This window comes from Jaculus jaculus, unplaced genomic scaffold, assembly GCF_020740685.1.
Source record: "Jaculus jaculus isolate mJacJac1 unplaced genomic scaffold, mJacJac1.mat.Y.cur mat_scaffold_34_1_3701052_arrow_ctg1, whole genome shotgun sequence".
In the NCBI taxonomy this organism is placed as follows: Eukaryota; Metazoa; Chordata; class Mammalia; order Rodentia; family Dipodidae; genus Jaculus; species Jaculus jaculus.
The window spans coordinates 2253568-2271130 of NW_025423490.1; the positions used below are offsets into that span (position 1 = coordinate 2253568).

The following is a 17563-nucleotide window of genomic DNA, read 5'->3' on the forward strand; positions in this document are numbered from 1 at the left end:
GATACACATGGCTTCTCAGACTGAGGTCGCCAGAGCTGCGGGGACATGTTTGTAGCAATAGAGATAGCACTAATCCTAACTGTCTCTCCCAATATAGGACCCAGAGAGGAGGTCACACAGCCTAAGAGGCAAGACTGGGGGCTAAATGCAACCACAAATATCCTTTGACGTTCCTAATCTCACAGTTATTTACTGGCATCTGATGAGAAACAGATGGGCCTTCCCTCTGCCCTCATAGGTGGACACTGTGATGAAAGTGAAGGCATCAACTTTGAAACTAAGCCCCAGATTAGCGTGACACCACTCTGTCCCTTGCCTCCCACCTCACTGCCAGCCCATGCTCCCAAATCACTCTAATCCAGGTTCCTCTGTCATCCAGTGGCACAAAAAGGTCTGGATTCCAGTGCCCCTCCCATCACAATTAGTTCTCAGCACCACAATGACCATTCTTAGTTAGAAGTGTGTTTTTGAGTTTTCCAAGGGTGTGGAAATGTCAAGGGGTACAAATCAGACATGGGAGGTTGGCTTCTATAAAGTAAGCTCCCTTCTGAAGTCATCCCCCTCATGTGTTCATGGGAGCTTTTCTCCAAGTGACTATGAGAGACCTTCTAGCCCACCTGTCATGGGACTCTGTGATCCCAGCTATTCCACAGGAATGCCAGTAAGGTGTGAGATGGAGCCCCCACTGTGTGTTAACATTATGAGCTGGTGCTTTACATGTGAAATTCTATCTTCTTGCTTGAGGATTGCCAGCTTGTTCCATTCCTGCCACACAGACACCAGCCAAGATTGCATACCTCCAGTGACAGGAAGCTCACTCTGTAACCAGGTGTTTGTCTTTATGATGGTTCAAAATAGCAGAAAGTCCTTCCAAAGAGCTGTCCAATGGCTGGGTCCCTACTGCTCCCAAGCATCTATGCAGCCCTACCTTTTCAGGTACCCAGTATTACTCTTGCTCAGGTCAGAGGTGTAAGAAAGGGTGTGCCCCAACTTTACCCACATTTCTCCCAGGATGCAGAACTTGGCCCCCTCCTCATTTCCCACACAGGCCTCTTTTCCTTGGGCTTGCCTCTGTTTGTCTCTGTCCTCTAGAAAGTATAGTCAACATCTGTGACTCCAAGGAGAGAGATTAAGTGTTCCAGTGCCGGTGGGTTCTGCATGGGTCAAATGTAAGTGAGTGACATCAACTGTAGAAAAAGGAAGAAAGCCAAAGTGGAGCCCCCTGACTCAGCCAGCATGCTTGTGAGGGAGCTCAAACATGGCATGCTGGGAAAGGGCATGAGGCATTAGTGTTGGGTGCGGCCTCAGTAGTCTTGAAAGGGAAACCAGGGGTCATGAACAAATGTTCCCTTCCACATTCCTGAGAAAGTGCCAATGTCACCAGGAAGTTTGGTTTCAGGAAGATCAACTCTGATCACTGTCTGCTTCCTGTTCACCATTCTGAGCTTACATTGTTACCAGGCTACAAACTGCAAATCTAGAAGTCTGTCTGTCTGTCTTATGATCAATTACACCTCCTTGGCCCCACTCTGCCTTGGTGAGGTTCAAGATCAAGTACCTATCTTGTGCAAGGAGATTCTGGTTCAGAAATAAAAAGTTGGATGAGCAGAGAAGGTAGTCCAGTTCTGGAACCACTTTTCCAGAAAGTTCTAGAAGAATCACATTTAGATTTTCTCCTAGAACTTTAGAACTCACTTTTTCCAAAACTTTAGTATTTTTGCATCTTGTTTTTACATCCATAACTTTTCCTGGAATCAACCTGTAGGCACATTTGTTTCATTGCATTTTTATTTATTTACTGTTGAAGTTCTGGGGAATCAGACCAAGGAACTTTGTGCATGCTTAGATGAGTGTTTACTATTAAGCTACGCTCAAGTCCTCCTTAGTTATTTTAAATTTTATTTGTTTTGAGAAAGGTTTCCATTACATAACCTAAGCACAATATTAAATGAATGACTAAATAAATAAGCAAACAAAAAAATAGCTGTCAATATATTTCTGTAGCACAGCTCCTGTATAGAACTTCCTAGTGGGGATATGTGGGGACAGTGTGTGCCTAGATTCACCTAGTGAGGTACCACAGGGCATGGCCTGATTCTAGCATGCACAGAGCTGTGGGTTTCATTCCCAGTACCATCAACTGAAAAAGAAGTTTTCATCTCTCTCAAGGTTGCAATGATTCCACCCAGAGTCTGAGACAGGGTCTCTCCCACTGCTGTCCCTGGTGGGCCCCACCTTCCTGTGGAGAGCAGAGGATTCTGGGGATATTCCTGCCCACCTATCTGGTTTCAAGCCCCTGAACTATATCCTGGGTTGACCTTCAAAGACTGAGGCCATTCTTGATAGGACACCAGGATGTAATCTGCTCTCAGAGGTAATTTATCCAGCCATGGAGTGGAAATAATCTGTCAGTTATCTTAAAAGTGATACCCTCTTGATTTATATGAGCGGCCACTGCCCACTGGCTTCAGCTGTGGATCCTGAGTGGAAAATGAGAGTCCAATAACCAGATGTCTGGGCTGAAGAGATGGCTTAGTGGTTAAGCACTTGCCTGTGAAGCCTAAGGATCCCGGTTCAAGGCTCCATTCCCCAGGACCCACGTTAGCCAGATGCACAAGAGAGCGCACACATCTGGAGTTTGTTTGCATTGGTTGGAGGCCCTGGTGCACCCAATCTCTCTCCCTCCCTCTCTCTTTCTGTCTGTCTGTCTCTTTCTGTCTGTCACTATCAAATAAATAAATAAATAAAAATAATAAACAAAAATATTTTTTTTAAAAAAGCAGATGTTTGACTAGGTCAGTTATACTCAGTGAGGCACAGCTGATGACTGTAGGAGCCATTGGGGACAAGGGCAGGGCCTAGTTCCTATGCCAGCTGCCTGGAGCCCCAAAGGCCCTCCTTGTCTTGTTACACATTGCCTAATGGGCCCACTCAAGCATCAACAAGAGTTCTAAAAGATCCAGTTTGACCAGAGAGGCCCAAGAATGTCCACAGCCTTCAGACTATTGCTACTCTGGGGAACTGGAGGTCAGTAAGACCCCAAGGGCCACAGGGATGGTGGTGGTGGTCCATTCCACTTATGGTAAAAATGAAGAGTAGATTGGAAGTGGAGGTTCTGTGGATTCCTGTGGGGGGGGGGATGTGGCTGTGGAACTGGCTATAATGCCACCCTTGGCCTCCTGGAGGCCCAGAGACTTGGACCTGCCTTTGTAAGAGTCAGGGTGGGGGTGCTACCAGCTCACGGGGCCTCATGGAGGTGGACTGGTATTTTCTCACTGGGTATCATAGTGGGCAAAAGTCCCATTCCATATGATTCTCATTCTCAGGGCATATGGAACCAGCTCACAACTCTCCTAGAAAATTATTTGGTACTCTGATAGTAATCCAAAGGGGACTCAGCCTAGCCTAGGTGTCTGGGAATAGCCTGTGTCACTGAGCTGAGACTAGAAGTCCAGATCAGGGTACTGTGGTGGAAAAGTATTCCAGACAGAGGGAATAGCATGAAAAGGCCCCTGGGCAGACAAGGCGACAGTGAGAGGAGAGCATGAAGTTTACTTATTTATTTTTCAGTGCTAGGGGTGAAACCCAGGACCTCAAGTGTGCTAGGCAAGTGCTCCATCAAACAGCCATGCCCCCAGCCCCTCACTGGAGATTTTAGGCTAGTGCTCCACTGTTGAGTCACACACTCATCCTCTCACTGGCTGAGTTCGAGCAAGTGTTCTATCACTGAGCTGCATCCCCAGCACCCTCAATTTTATGTTTTCAGAGGAGTCAGACCCCCGTGGGTTGGCAGGCCCAGCTATCATGAAGCTGGGAACCTCAGGCAAGCAGGTGGCCATGGCCTGTGTTGTCTTGGCCCTGCCTGGTTCTGTGGACACAAACTGATCTAGTAAGTTCTCACATTTGTATACAGGACTCAGCTCAACTCAGTGTTTCTAGGAAGGGCAGTCATAGAGCAAGAGAAAGCAATGCCGGCAGTGAAGGGAGAGTTCTAGAATCCTTGGCCTCTTCTGCTATGCATGACTCTATTCTCATCTGACCTGACCAAAATGCCTTGCTCTGTCTTCCCTGTGGGCCAAGAGTACCAAGTTCACTGCACCTACAAATGTGTCCTTCTTCTCCTCCCTCCTTCATAGTTTCCCTCCATCCACTTTCCTATCTGCCCTTTCTCTATTGCTCCTTTCCTTCCTTCATTTTTCTCTTATTTAGGACTTTAATTTTTTTAATTTTAGTGTTGTATTTATTTATTTACATGTTTTTGTGTATAGGGGCTCACCAGTGTCTCCTGGTACTGCAGATGAAAGTCTACCTGGCTTTATCTGGGTGCTGGGAAGTTGAACCAGGCTGGAAGATTTTACAAACAAGTGTCTGTAACTACTGAGATAGCTCCAAAGTCCCCATTTTGTTTTATTTTGATTTGATTTTTTAAAAAATATTTTTTTGTTCATTTTTTATTTATTTATTTGAGAGCGACAGACACAGAAAGAAAGACAGAGGGACAGGGAGAGAATGGGCGCGCCAGGGCTTCCAGCCTCTGCAAACGAACTCCAGACATGTGCGCCCCCTTGTGCATCTGGCTAACGTGGGACCTGGGGAACCGAGCCTCGAACCAGGGTCTTTAGGCTTCACAGGCAAGAGCTTAACCGCTAAGCCATCTCTCCAGCCCTGATTTGATTTTTGATGAAGGATCTCTCTCTAGCCCAGCTAGTATGGAATTCACTATGTTGTCTCAGGCTGTCCTCAAACTCAAGGTGATCCTCTTCCCCCTGTCTCTTGAATTCTTGGATTAAAGGCGTGTGCAACCATGCCCAGCCTGGTTTTTTTTTTTTCAACAGGATCAAACTATGTAGTCTAGGCCTCATGTTAGAAACCCTGGAAGTTAGGACCAGATTTTAGAAAGGTGCTCTATGGAATCTTGCCTTTGAAAGGATATCTTGCCTCCACCTCTTTCTCTTTCTGACTTCCTGCTTCTTGGCTGGCAAGAAGTGAGCAGCTTTGCTCTGTCCTGTGTTTTGCCACCATGATGCTCTGCTTCTCCACAGGCCCAAAGCAATGGAGTCAGCCGACTATGAAGTGCAAGTCTGTGAAACTGAACCACAAGTAAAATAAATCTTTCTGGGCTGGAGAGATGGCTCAGCAGTTAAGGTGCTTCCTGCAAAGCCTAAGAACTCCTGTTCAAATTCTTCAAATCCCAAAAATATCCAGACCCAGCGAGATGAAAGTGCAATATCACACATGCCCAGAAAGGGGCACATGTGTCTGAAGTTCCTTCACAGCAGCTGAAATACCCTGGCACACCCACTCTCTCTCTCTTTTTCTGCCTCTCTCTCTCATAAAAAGAATACTTGTTCCCAAAAATAGCTTTTCCAGCTTGTTTCAGTGGCAAAAAAGTGACTAACACATTCCACCTTATTGACATGCAGAAATATATATTTCTGGATTAACAGCTTGGACAAAAATCTGTGTGCTTCTCATATTTTCTCCTATCCCAAGTCTGGTCTTTCCACAGTCTCAATTGTGTATTTTGATGGACAGTTTTAATTATGATAAAGTCCAATTTAGCCTTATGTATTGGATATTAGAAGCCTTGCATGTGCTGGTTAAGAAAGCTTACCTTTTAAATGTCCCTTGAAGTCCTCTGTCCTCCTTACCAACCCTGTCCCTCTCCAGCTGCCTGTGACTGGTTTCTCCTGATTTACTCCACCTTCCTCCCCACTGATCTTCTCCCGTGCCTTCTGCTCCCTCTGGCCTTCTTCCTTCCTTGTAGTCCACATGACCCCTCCTGCCCATGAACAGTCCTGTCCCATCTTGGTATCCCTGAGACTGGCACGAGCTCCTACATGTGCTAGTTGCTCAATAACTCCCCCCCCCATTAAATGAAGGATTTGGGGTCCACCTGGTGAGTATTAAGCCTGACTATTAGTTCTACACACCATCTCATCAGGAATCACTGAACAAAACCAGGGAAACAAGAGTTATGGAAAAATCAACATGGAGAGGAAAACTTCCTATCTCCCATCTCCCAAAGTCACATGTTTTTTTTTTTTTTTAATTTTTATTTCAGCCCTCAAACACATAGAACAATGAAGGTTATTTCTTTTGTACACATGAGTCACAGGAGTCCCCCAGTCCAGCCAACCTTCACTGACTCTGAATGTGAGGGAATCTATATCTCTTTGTCGTTCTGCTCATCATGTGTGATGACATAGCACAGGTTCCTATATTCCAAGCTTCCATAGACATCAGATGGAAACACCACAATCATTTGCTTGACCTGGGAGAGTGGGCATGGAGATGTGCTGGAACAGGGTTGATAGGTTTTTTTTTTTTGTTTGTTTGTTTGGCTTTTTGTAGTAGTAGGGTTTCACACTAGCCCTGACTGACCTGGAACTCACTATGTAGTTTCAGGATGGCCTCAAACCCACAGTGATCCTCCTACCTCTGCCTCCCAAGTGCTGGGATTAAAGGTGTGTGCCATCACACCCAGCTTAGGGTTGACAGTTTTTCAGATCAAAGTGGGGGATCCCAGATAGCCCCCTCCTCAAACCCACACTTACCTCTTCTTCACAGAAAAAGTTGGTATTGACCATGAACTTCTCTTTGATGTTGTTTGTGGAGAGAACTAATCATGTCTTGCAGGAAGGACAGTCCTGAAGGCATGCATATGGGCATGTTCCTCTGAAGTCTACTGGGGGCAAAAAATCCCTACCCAGGAGAGCCCCTATGGATGGATTTTCTTCTTACTTTTGTCTCATGATGCTGAGAAATGAGTTGGTTTAGGCCATTGTCAAGTGGTTGTCCAGGTTCCAAATATGCAGGTGGGAAGCTCACATACTGATTGGGTGATTCTAGATTGAGGTGCTCTTGGAAATCCTCTGGAGGCCCAGAAGTCTATCTCATAGCCTTCAATAACATTATAGAAGAGGAAATAGACACACCTCCACCAAACTCCACCTGCCTTCTCCCACACTCCCATATGTGGAATCACAGACAGGCTGGGGGCCCATCCTGAAAACCTGAACAGAAACACCACTGTCCTTGGTCACCAGTCTGTCCCTGGATGGGGAGGAAGCATCTCATCACTCAGGGTCACCAAAAGTCCTGTGAGGCTTGGAAGGGATGACTTGAGTATAGATTAGATGTTGACCCAACATCTAGGGACCAAAGCAGGCTTCCACTGGGCTCTTTGCCTCTTTGCTCCATTGGAACAGTCCCCCATGTACACCTACTATAGACCACTGCCACAGAACCCCACATCCATATCAGTTCAAGGGCCTGCAGTCCAGTTAGCTATGACATTATTCCATTCAAACAAGCCAAGCCTAGCTGGTCATTCCTGTCCCCAGCACTGCCTCCATATAACCCACTAACAACTGGCTCTGTTCTCTCCCTTCATCATGGCTCCCATCAGGATCTAGGCTGACCTGTTAGCCCTTCTCCATCTGTAGACCCATGGGCCTCCTGGATACTGTAGCCTTCCTCTCCTCCACCTGTCTTCCTTTCAGTTTGCCTCTCTTGATCCAAATTTTTCTAGAGTGTTTGCTAGAATCCTCCAGTAAGGAGCTGAGGGTGACTCAGTAATATAGAACCTGCCTATCATGTGCCAGTGCAACATTGTGGTCATGGATAAGCAGTAGTGAGCTTGCTTAGAATCTATCAGTGAGGAGCTGAGGGTATGTCTCAGCCTGCTTAGAAAAGCCCAGTGAGGAACTGGGGCATGGTAGAGTATTTGACTATTTGTGCAAGACACTGGGTTCTATGCTCAACACAAGAACATGAGGAACAAAGGAGAATGAGAAAGAAGAGAAGATTTCGATGTCCACTGGCATGGTTTAATTCAGATGTCCCCCATAAACTTAGGTATTCTGAATGATAGGTTCCCAGCTGATGGAGATTTGTGAATTAACACCTCCTGGAGGCAGTGTTATTTGGGGGGGGGTTATGGATATTATAGTCAGTGTCCTCTTGCCTGTGTTTGGCACACTCCTATTGCTGTTGTCCACTGGATGCTGGCGAGGGAGTGATGTTTACTCTCTGCTCATGTCATTCTCCCTGCCATCATGAAGCTTCCTGCCTGAGACTGTAAGCCAAAAGAAACCTCTTTTTCCCACAAGCTGCTCTGGGTTGGGTGCGAACCTGACTGCAACAGTAAAGAGGTACCAATGAGTGGCATTGCTGCTAGACACCTGATTGGGTGGCTTTGGCTGTTTGGAGCTGATTTTCAAGAGGAATGTGAAGGGATTTGAAACCTTGGCCTAAGAGATGACTTGCAGTGCTGTAAGTACGGCTTAATGGACTATTCTGGTCAGAGTTGAAAGGCATGAATGCAATAAGAACTATGGACTGTGAGGGTTGGCTTATGAGGGTGAGAAGGAGCTTTACTTGGACTGAACTAAAGGGAGGAGGGTACTTAATAGGTTTATATTGTATATATGTAATTACAATGATTGTAATGGGGAGGTAATATGATGGAGAATGGAATTTCAAATGGGAAAGTGTGGGGTGGGGAGGGAGGGAATTACCATGGGATATATTTTATAATCATGGAAAATGTTAATAAAAATTTAAAAAAAAAAAACAGTTTGAGAGGCGTGTTGTTATAGCCTTGTCCTGAGAAGCTGTGCAAGGTAGCACTGCTTAGAAATGGACTGGTGTGAGCAGAGGGATATGGCACAGAAAAAGTTAAATTTTTGGGCTGAAGATTCTGTCTGTTCACCTGCCAATTGTTTGAGAGATTACAACCATTAAGACTGGGACAGCTAATCTGCACTGGGGCAACAGGAAGAATGTAGACTCTTTTGAAGGGGACTGAGTGCTCAAGGAGTGTCCTGTTCTTCAATGTCTGCTTTATTCCCCCCGGTTTAAAAAAATAGCACCCTACCTGGTATTGTGGTACATAAGAAATGCAGGAAAGGCAGGGTCATTGAGTTTTCAACATGGTCTTGTGTTTTGGAAATAGCCATGGGCAGTGTGAAGCAGGTTTGCTGGATGTCTGCATGGAGACACCATGGAGCCATGAGGATGAACCAGGAATTGCAATGGAGGCCCAGTAGAGATGCCAGGACCACAAGATGGCTGCTAAGGGAAGCTGTCAGCCCCAGTGAAAATTTCCAGGACTGTGAGTAGCCTAGCTGGAGGGGCAGAATTGGAACTCCAGAGACTTGTTGCTGGTTGGAATTATCAGACTTGGAGATTTGTCACTGTCTTGAATTGTTGGACTTGGAGCTACAGAGTTTGATGTTTTTCCTGGTTGTTTTAAATGTTGTAGTGGTTGAATATTTCTTTGCTATGCCCAAGGCCATCTTTTGCAGTATGAATGTTTATTCTGTGCCGTTACAGATTTTGGGGGAGTTTTTGGTAATGTGGCTCAGTTAAAAGACCTTGGACTATGTGAGTGTATGATCATCACTGGAACTAATGAAAACTATGGGGACTCTTTTGCCGCTCCTGGTGCTGCTTGTGTGTTCCTTCGGTGCAGACCTGGTATCTCTTTTGTGAAGCAACTGCTGAGGAGACACCGGTGCTCGCCATGGCCGACGAGAAACCCAAGGAAGGAGTCAAGACTGAGAAGAACAATCATATTAATTTGAAGGTTGTGGGGCAGGATGGTTCTGTGGTGCAGTTTAAGATTAAGAGGCATACACCACTTAGTAAACTAATGAAAGCCTATTGTGAATGACAGGGTTTGTCAATGAGGTAGATCAGATTCCGATTTGCCGGGCAGCCAATCAATGAAACAGACACACCTGCACAATTGGAAATGGAAGATGAAGATACTATTGATGTGTTCCAGCAACAGACAGGAGGTGTCTACTAAAAAGGGAACCTGCTACTTTACTCCAGGATTTTGTTATAGACCAAGAATACATTCTCAATTAGAACACTGCAATTTGGTTCCACCATATCCTGACTACTACAGTATAGTTTTCTCTATTCTTTCATTATCCCCTTCCCTATTGCTTTATTGTACATAAAGTAACTGGTGTATGTGCACAAGAATATTGCACTTTTCTTTTTCTTTTTAAACTAAATGGCCAATGTTTTGGTTGACATCAGATGGAGATGACATGGGGAAAAGTACTGGTTCTGTGAAAATAACCCCTCTCTCCATTCGTGGCATGCTCATTCAGCTCTTACCTTTACATTACAGTAAGTTATTTTGCTCTCATTGTTTTAACAACAACAACAAAAACCAACAACATAAAAAAAATCATTACCTTGTTTGATTGGAGAATTTTAATGTTTTTCATTTATCATTGTAAAACCAAGGACAATTTTATAACTTTTTTGTACGTAGCTGTTACATGTAGGGCAATCTGTCTTTAAGTAGGGATAAGTTACTCTAAAAATGAATCCTAGATAGTTTTCCCTTCAAGTCAAGCGCCTTGTTTAAATAAACTTCTTGTTTAAAATGAAAAAAAAAAAAAAAAACTATGGGGACTTTTAAAGTTGGACTGAGTGCATTGTACTTTACACCATGTATGGATATCAGTTTATAGGGTCCAGGGTTGGAATGTGGTGGGTTGATTCAGGTTTCCTCCATACACTTATGTGTTCTGTATGCTAGGTTCCCAGTTGATGGAGAGTTGAGAATGCCTACTGGAAGCAGTGTTATTGCTGGGGGTGTGCTTATGGGTGTTATAGTCAGTGTCCCCTTGCCAGTGTTTGGCACACTCTCTCATTGCTGTTGTCTGCCTGATGTTGGCAAGGGGGTGATGTCCATCATCTGCTCATGTCGTCATTTTTCCTGCCGTCATGGAGCTTCTCCCTCAAGACTGTAAGCCAAAAGAAACCTCTTCTTCCCACAAGCTGCTCTTGGTTGGGTGATTTCTACCACAATGTGAACCTGACTGCAATATCCACTATGAATCATAATACCCAAGATCTTCATGGTATTATTCTGGAAACCGAGGCCCAGAGAGAGGAAAGGGGCTTGTCCAAACTTTTCGGAGCTCTGTGATGACAGCAGGTGACATACCAACTCTGATTCAGACCCCTTATCTTCTCATGCTGCTCCTCACCCACTCACTGTGGACCTGGGAAGCCCCACCAAGTCATGGCGTCAGAGGTGTGATTTCCCCCACAATATAGGACCTACTGGCTGATGGCCTCTAATGGCTGGGTGGGGGGGTTGTTTCTTTGTTTGGTTTGATTAAGACAGGGTCTCACGTAGCCCCAGCTGACATTAAGCTCAACATGTAGCTGAGAATGACCTTGAATTCTCCATTTACTTCCAGATTATAAGATTACATACATGAGCCACTATGCCTGGCTTAATCATTAGGATTTGACCAACATTAATGCATCAGGACTCTGAACCTATCTGAGTGTCCATCTCCATATTGGCATTGTTCCAACGCAGTCCGATTCAGACTCAGTGTACCCAGGTACTAGATACGATACTTCAACTTATCACAGTTCCCATTTCTTGCCTGAGGTACTATTAATAAGAGAAAGAAGAACAAACATCCACAGGGTGTCCAGATCCTCACATGTGATGGAGCTAAGACTGTCCCTGTCTTCTCCACCAGACTCGGTCAGAGCTCTTTATGCCTCCCTCACCAGATTGGGTAGGTTTCTTCTGTGTCTCCCTCATTACAAGGGCCCTCAGTGTCTCTCCCATCAGACTTGGAGCCCCTGGAAAACACAGCAGTGCCTGCCTTCTTTGAGCAGGTGTTAGGAAGCTGATGTCCTCAGCACAGCAGCTCAGGCCAGAAGAACTTGGGCCAGGGCTCCAGGCGCCCCCCCGCCCCCAGGTAGACCAAGGAGCAGAGTCAAGGGCTCTAAGCCAGTGAAGCTGGAGTGGTGCAAGGGTCCTAATTGGGACTGAGTGGGGTCTCTGCCTCCAAAGCAACAAACATCCCTCTTTTCATCAACTATATGACAAATCCAGTCTCTGAAGAGACCTTACAACTGTGCCCAGCCCCCCCACCCCCCAGCTTTCTGAGGACCAGGCACTGGTCTCTAGCTCTGGCCCAGCTCTGGGACGCTCATTTCATCCAGTGGCACCCTGCCTCCTGCCTCTGCTCTGAGCCCTGTAATTCTCATAAAATAGCCTGCATACTGTCTGCTTGCCATTTTGGGGCATTTTATGGCAAAATTTCCTTATCCCAAACAGTGGGCAAGACAGTGCCAACCCCAGTCTGCTGTCTTGTCTGCTAGCCTCTCCATCCAGCATATCACATAACCTGACCAAGTTTTCATGACAAGCTCATCTGGATTCCTAGGTTGTGTATCGCCGAAAAACTAGGGGAAGGCTGCAGTACTGTAGTCCCCACCAAGGCCCTGGGTCCCTACTCCAGCCTAGCCAAAGACTGACAGGAGCATCATGAGCCTTAAGCTTCTATTTCCCCATGTACAAAACAGGCTCAGGGCCTTCAGAGATAAAAGGTACTCTCCCCTTCCTGTCAGCACCCCAAAGGGTCCCAACTAAACTCCTGCTCATCCTAGTACATAACTCACATTAGAGAAGATGGGGTCTTGCTATGCTAACAGCTCTCAGTAGGGGATTCTAAGCAGGAACTCTTCCACTGAGCCACACCCCAGCCCCTCAGTAGAGGTGGCAAGGCTAGTGCTTTGACACAATGCCCCCCACAGTGGGGTTTTCTAGGCAGGAGATCAGTAAGTGAGCCAGACCTCAGCCCCTTACAGGGGGAACTTAGGCAAGTGCTGTACTGCTGAGCCACACCCCAGCTCCACACTGGGGGGATTCTAAGCATGTGCTCTACCACTGAGACACATACCCAGCCCCTTACTGAGTGATTGTAGTCAAGTGTTTCCCTGCTGAGCCATGTCCCAGCTCCGTTCTGGGAGATTCTAGACAAGCACTCTTCAGAAATATTACGGTATAAGTGTTGGAGAGATGGCTTAGTAGTTAAGACTCTTGCCTGTGAAGCCTAAGGACCCAGGATTGATTCCCTAGGAATTACATAAGCCAGATGCACAAAGTGGCACGTGCATGTGGAGGTTATTTGCAGTTGCTGAAATCCCTGGTGTGCCAGTTAGCTCTTGCTCTCTTTGTTCATCTCTCTCAAATGAATGAACAAATATTTAAAAATAATAAAATGAAGAAAAAAACATTAAGGTGTAACCAGCAACTCAGACCACCCAAGATCACCATGCAGTGTTGGAGGTCCAGGCCTTGCTCTCCAGGGCCAGTCAGGGGCAGCCTGAGAGTAGGGTGACCACACTACCTCCCTCCCTGTACAGCCACAGTCCAGTATGACCCCTCCTTTCCATCATAGAAACCTCTAACTATGCAGAGGATGTCCCAATATTAGGGGTGAAAGGGAACAAAGATGATCCCCTTGACCCCAATTTTTAGCCCCAGACAAGATATTGAGTCCCAGGAGAGTATACTGACTCCATTACAGTTACTGTTTTCCTCAGGCACCTGGAACAAGTATCATGGCCTCTCTGAGCATGATGAGACTTCTTATTGGTGAACACAATTCTCTGATCCTTTCCCTGGGACTGTGGAGACTACATGATTGGACAAGGTGAGTTACTTGTCTGGCAATGGACTCAGTCAGCCACAGTTGTTTACAGATCTCCTTCCCCCACAGCACTTCTCTGCCTGTCACTCACCATCAACAGGGGCAAAGAGGCAGGTAGATGAGGGAAATAAACTGGGCATGATAGTGCATTCCATTAATCCCAGCACTCAGGAGCCTGTGGTAAGAAGATTACTGTGATATCAAGGCCTGCCTGAGACTACGCAATGAATTCCAGGTCAGCCTGAGCTAGAGTGAGACCCTACCTCAAAAAAGTATAGGGGAATGGTAATAGGAAGGAAGTGGAAGGTGCTCTGTTGATTGTAGGAATGAGCATAGTTGGAAACTGATGCAGAGCCTGTGATGGCAGGTGCATCCAGGGGACAGTGTCCGGGGAGGGGCACAGCATGCTTTCAGCTGTGCTTATGTGAACATCAGGCCACATAGGAAGACAGGTCTACTACTTATTCCTAACTCCTCCCCAGCCTCCTGAGAGCCTCACTCACCCAAAGTTGCTCCCTAAACATGGTCAGAAAGACTCTGAAGTTGATGGGCCCTTGGCCCTTCATCATGATATGCAACTCCTCATTTTCGACACTGATGCAACCTGGAGGAGGGAAGTGCGGCAGGAGCATGATGGGCACAGAAGAACACTCAGCTCGCAGGCCCATCAATCAGTGTCCTCACCTTGGCATGACCCAGTCACTTGTTCCTGACTGTGGCCTGCACAGAGAAACAGCCCCCACTCCCAGCTCCAAGTTCCCCATTACTACATGATCCAGCCAGGGGAACAAATGTGTCCTTCAGGTCCTCCTTGTCAATGAAGCCATCCCATTTCTAGTCCATGATGGTGAATGCCTGACAGAGGCATGATCCCTGAGTAGCCGTGATCTACCCAGTCCAGATGGCTGCAATCCCTTCCTGAAGCATGTTCTCCTGACATCTGCTGCCAAATGAACCCTGTTTGGGGCTCCTCAAACCCCCAGTTCTGTGGTCCACTATCCCTGAGTGTTTACTGTAATTTGGCATGCTATGAGGCTCCACACTCTCTTCCTCATTTCATGACCATACCAACCCAGAGATGAAAGCTGAATCTTAGCAAGGGCAAGGCCTTGCCTGAGGTCACACACCTACACTCAGGAATAGATAGAGGGGAAATCCAGTCACATCTCCAGGCAAGGTGACATTCCATGTCAGCCAGGGAGAACAATGTCAACATGTGCAGTCACTGAGGTCTCTTTGGATAATTTTCTTTTTAAATAGTTTTGCTCATTTATTTGCAAAGGAGAGCAGACATGGGTGTACCAGTGTGCAACAGGGCCTGTTGCCACTACAAATGAACTCCAGACACACAAGGCATTTTGTGCATCTGGCTTTATGTGGATACTGGGGAGTTGAACCCAGGCCATCAGGCTTTGCAAGCAAGCACCTTCACTGTCGAGCCATCTGTCCAGGCCTCCTTGAATAATTTTCATGTGTTCTCTTAATCCCTTCAAAGGTCCTCTCAACCTCTTTAAAGTCCTGGTTCTGAGTCTGATTGAATATTGAGAAGACACTGGAGCTGGTTGCATTTTTAGCTCCCTTGTAGGCTCTGGCCATTACCCGTAGGGGATCAGATGCCACTTTATCAAGAGGTCAGCTGGCACCAGAGCCAGGACTCAAGTCCCAAAGCATCACAATACTGGCTGATTGCCCTACCCTCCTACTACCCATAGCAAAGCCAGGGAAATTAGGACACGTCTCAACCCAGGCAGGAAGTCTGCCAAGTGTCCGGCATGCAGGGCTGGGCACCTGCTGCAGGCCCAGTCATTTCACCCCAGTCTAGGCCACTTTTCTCTGTGGCCCAGATGGCCTCATTTCTGACCTTAGCCTCCATGGGGTGTTTCTTGTCAGTACTTCTGCCACCCTCTGCTCAGCTGGAATCTGGCCTGTTCAGCTGCTAAAAGTTTCCAGATTGTCCTCAGCATAATCTTTGGGCTTTTTGTTCTATGGGATCTGTCCATGGACAGGATCTCAGGGCTACTCTTGCAGCCTGCCTGGGTCTCCTACTCACCTTACATCTGCTCTAACCAGATATCTCTTCCAACACCTGCTCCTCTCACCCAAAGATGCTTTTTTGTTGAACATGTGACATATGGACTGGAGAGATGGCTTACTGGCTAAGGTGCTTGCCTGTAAAACCTAACAACCCAAGTTTGATTCCCTCACACCCACCTAAAGCCAGATGCACAAAGTGTTTGCAGTTCATTAGTAGTGGATGGAGGCCCGGAGTGCTCATCCTATGTGTCTGTCTCACCTCTCTCTGCTTGCGAATAAATAAAAATATTTTTAAAATAAAAATGTGATATGTGTGTGGATGTATATTTCTATGTTCATGTGTGTGCAATTCATGTGTGTATACAAATGTGTGTACACAGACAGTGGGTATAAAAGGGAATTTTCTGTGTTATTCCCAGGAATGTCATCCACATTTTTGTAGTCAGGTACTCTTACTGGCCTGGGACTCACCAAATAGGCTAGACTGGCTGGCCACTCAGCCCCAGGGACTCTCCTATCTCACCTCCCCAGTGCTAGGAGAACAAGCCTGGAGCCCCGCACTTGGCTCTATTATATGGGTTCTGGGAATCAAACACAGGTTCTTAGGCTTACATGGGGAAGACAACCCAATGAGCTATCACCCTAGTTCCCAAGAATATTTTTTGAGACCATGTCTTACTATACCAGGCTGATTTAAACTCATGATCCTCCTGCCTCTGCTTCATGAGTGCTGGGATTACAGGTAAGTATCACTGTTCCCATCCTCAGCTTCTCAGTGCCCTCCTCCAGGAAGTCTTTCTGGATCCCAGGCCATTTCACATTTTTTTGACCATCACTGTCATTGCCCATACCCCACTGCCTGTCTTTCCTCCACATGTCTGCCTCCATATTTAGAGACCTCAAGAGCAAGAACCATTCTGCCTGTACTTAACAGCTGCTCAGAATCCAGGTTTCACCTGCACCACACATGAAGCTATGCCTCTCATATCTCTAGCCTGACGTCCTGCTTCTAGATGTTTCTTACATAATATCCTGCTGTCCAAGAGCCACTTTCGTGCCCGCACTGGGCACTCACCAAGTACATTGTCTCTAGAGTCACTGAGGGACATTTCTCAAGAGATCATCATGCCAGCCCACAACCTTAAACAGTGAGAGAGGAATATCTGGGACCCGCGCCCTCATCCCAGCCAGCAACACCCTCCCTGGCCAAGCTTGGTCTAGTTTCTCATTAGGGGATTCCCCAAATTCCTCAGCTGCACCAAAGCACCTGTATGCTCTTCCCAGTCCTTCTCCTCCCCTTCACTTCCCTCAGACTCCTGGGCCTGGCAGGAGCAGCAACACCCAGCTACTTGTAATTAGCCTTTATTGGGTGCTTTGCCTCTGCTTCCGTTGAAAGGGGGCTGGCAAAGTGGCCATGGCCTGAGGGCATAAGGATGCTGTTAAAGCTTCTCTACTATTTTTTTTTAATTTTTTATTTATTTATTTGAGAGCAACAGACACAGAGAGAAAGACAGATAGAGGGAGACAGAGAGAATGGGCGCGCCAGGGCTTCCAGCCTCTGCAAACGAACTCCAGATGCGTGTGCTCCCTTGTGCATCTGGCTAACGTGGGACCTGGGGAACTGAGCCTCGAACCAGGGTCCTTAGGCTTCACAGGCAAGCGCTTAACCACTAAGCCATCTCTCCAGCCCAGCCTCTCTACTATTTATAAATCCCTTCAGAAATCATGAAGATAGGAACTCCTTGTGGGGTTCATCTTTGGTAATTACATACACATTTCCCACTGATTAATAAAAAAAAAAAGATCACTACTGTTGGTGAGATATTCTACTTCTTTTCAGGACTGCTTTCCATCTCATCACTCCCAACACACACACACACACAATATCAATCTCCATATGCTTCTCCATCCCAGCTTTTTATGTCTATCTCTTGCCTACTATTTGCCAGAACTGTGCAAGAGAGGAAGGCAATACTTTGATCTGGACTGCCCATAGGATGGAGTTCTCACTAGGCCTCTGAGCTCGCAGAAAG

General features: G+C 46.5%; 1 pseudogene; it reads left to right on the forward strand.

Moving 5' to 3' along the window:
- The first annotated feature begins 9529 nt into the window (after positions 1-9529).
- Positions 9530-10180, forward strand: LOC101595222 (annotated as a pseudogene).
- Positions 10181-17563: the final 7383 nt, after the last annotated feature.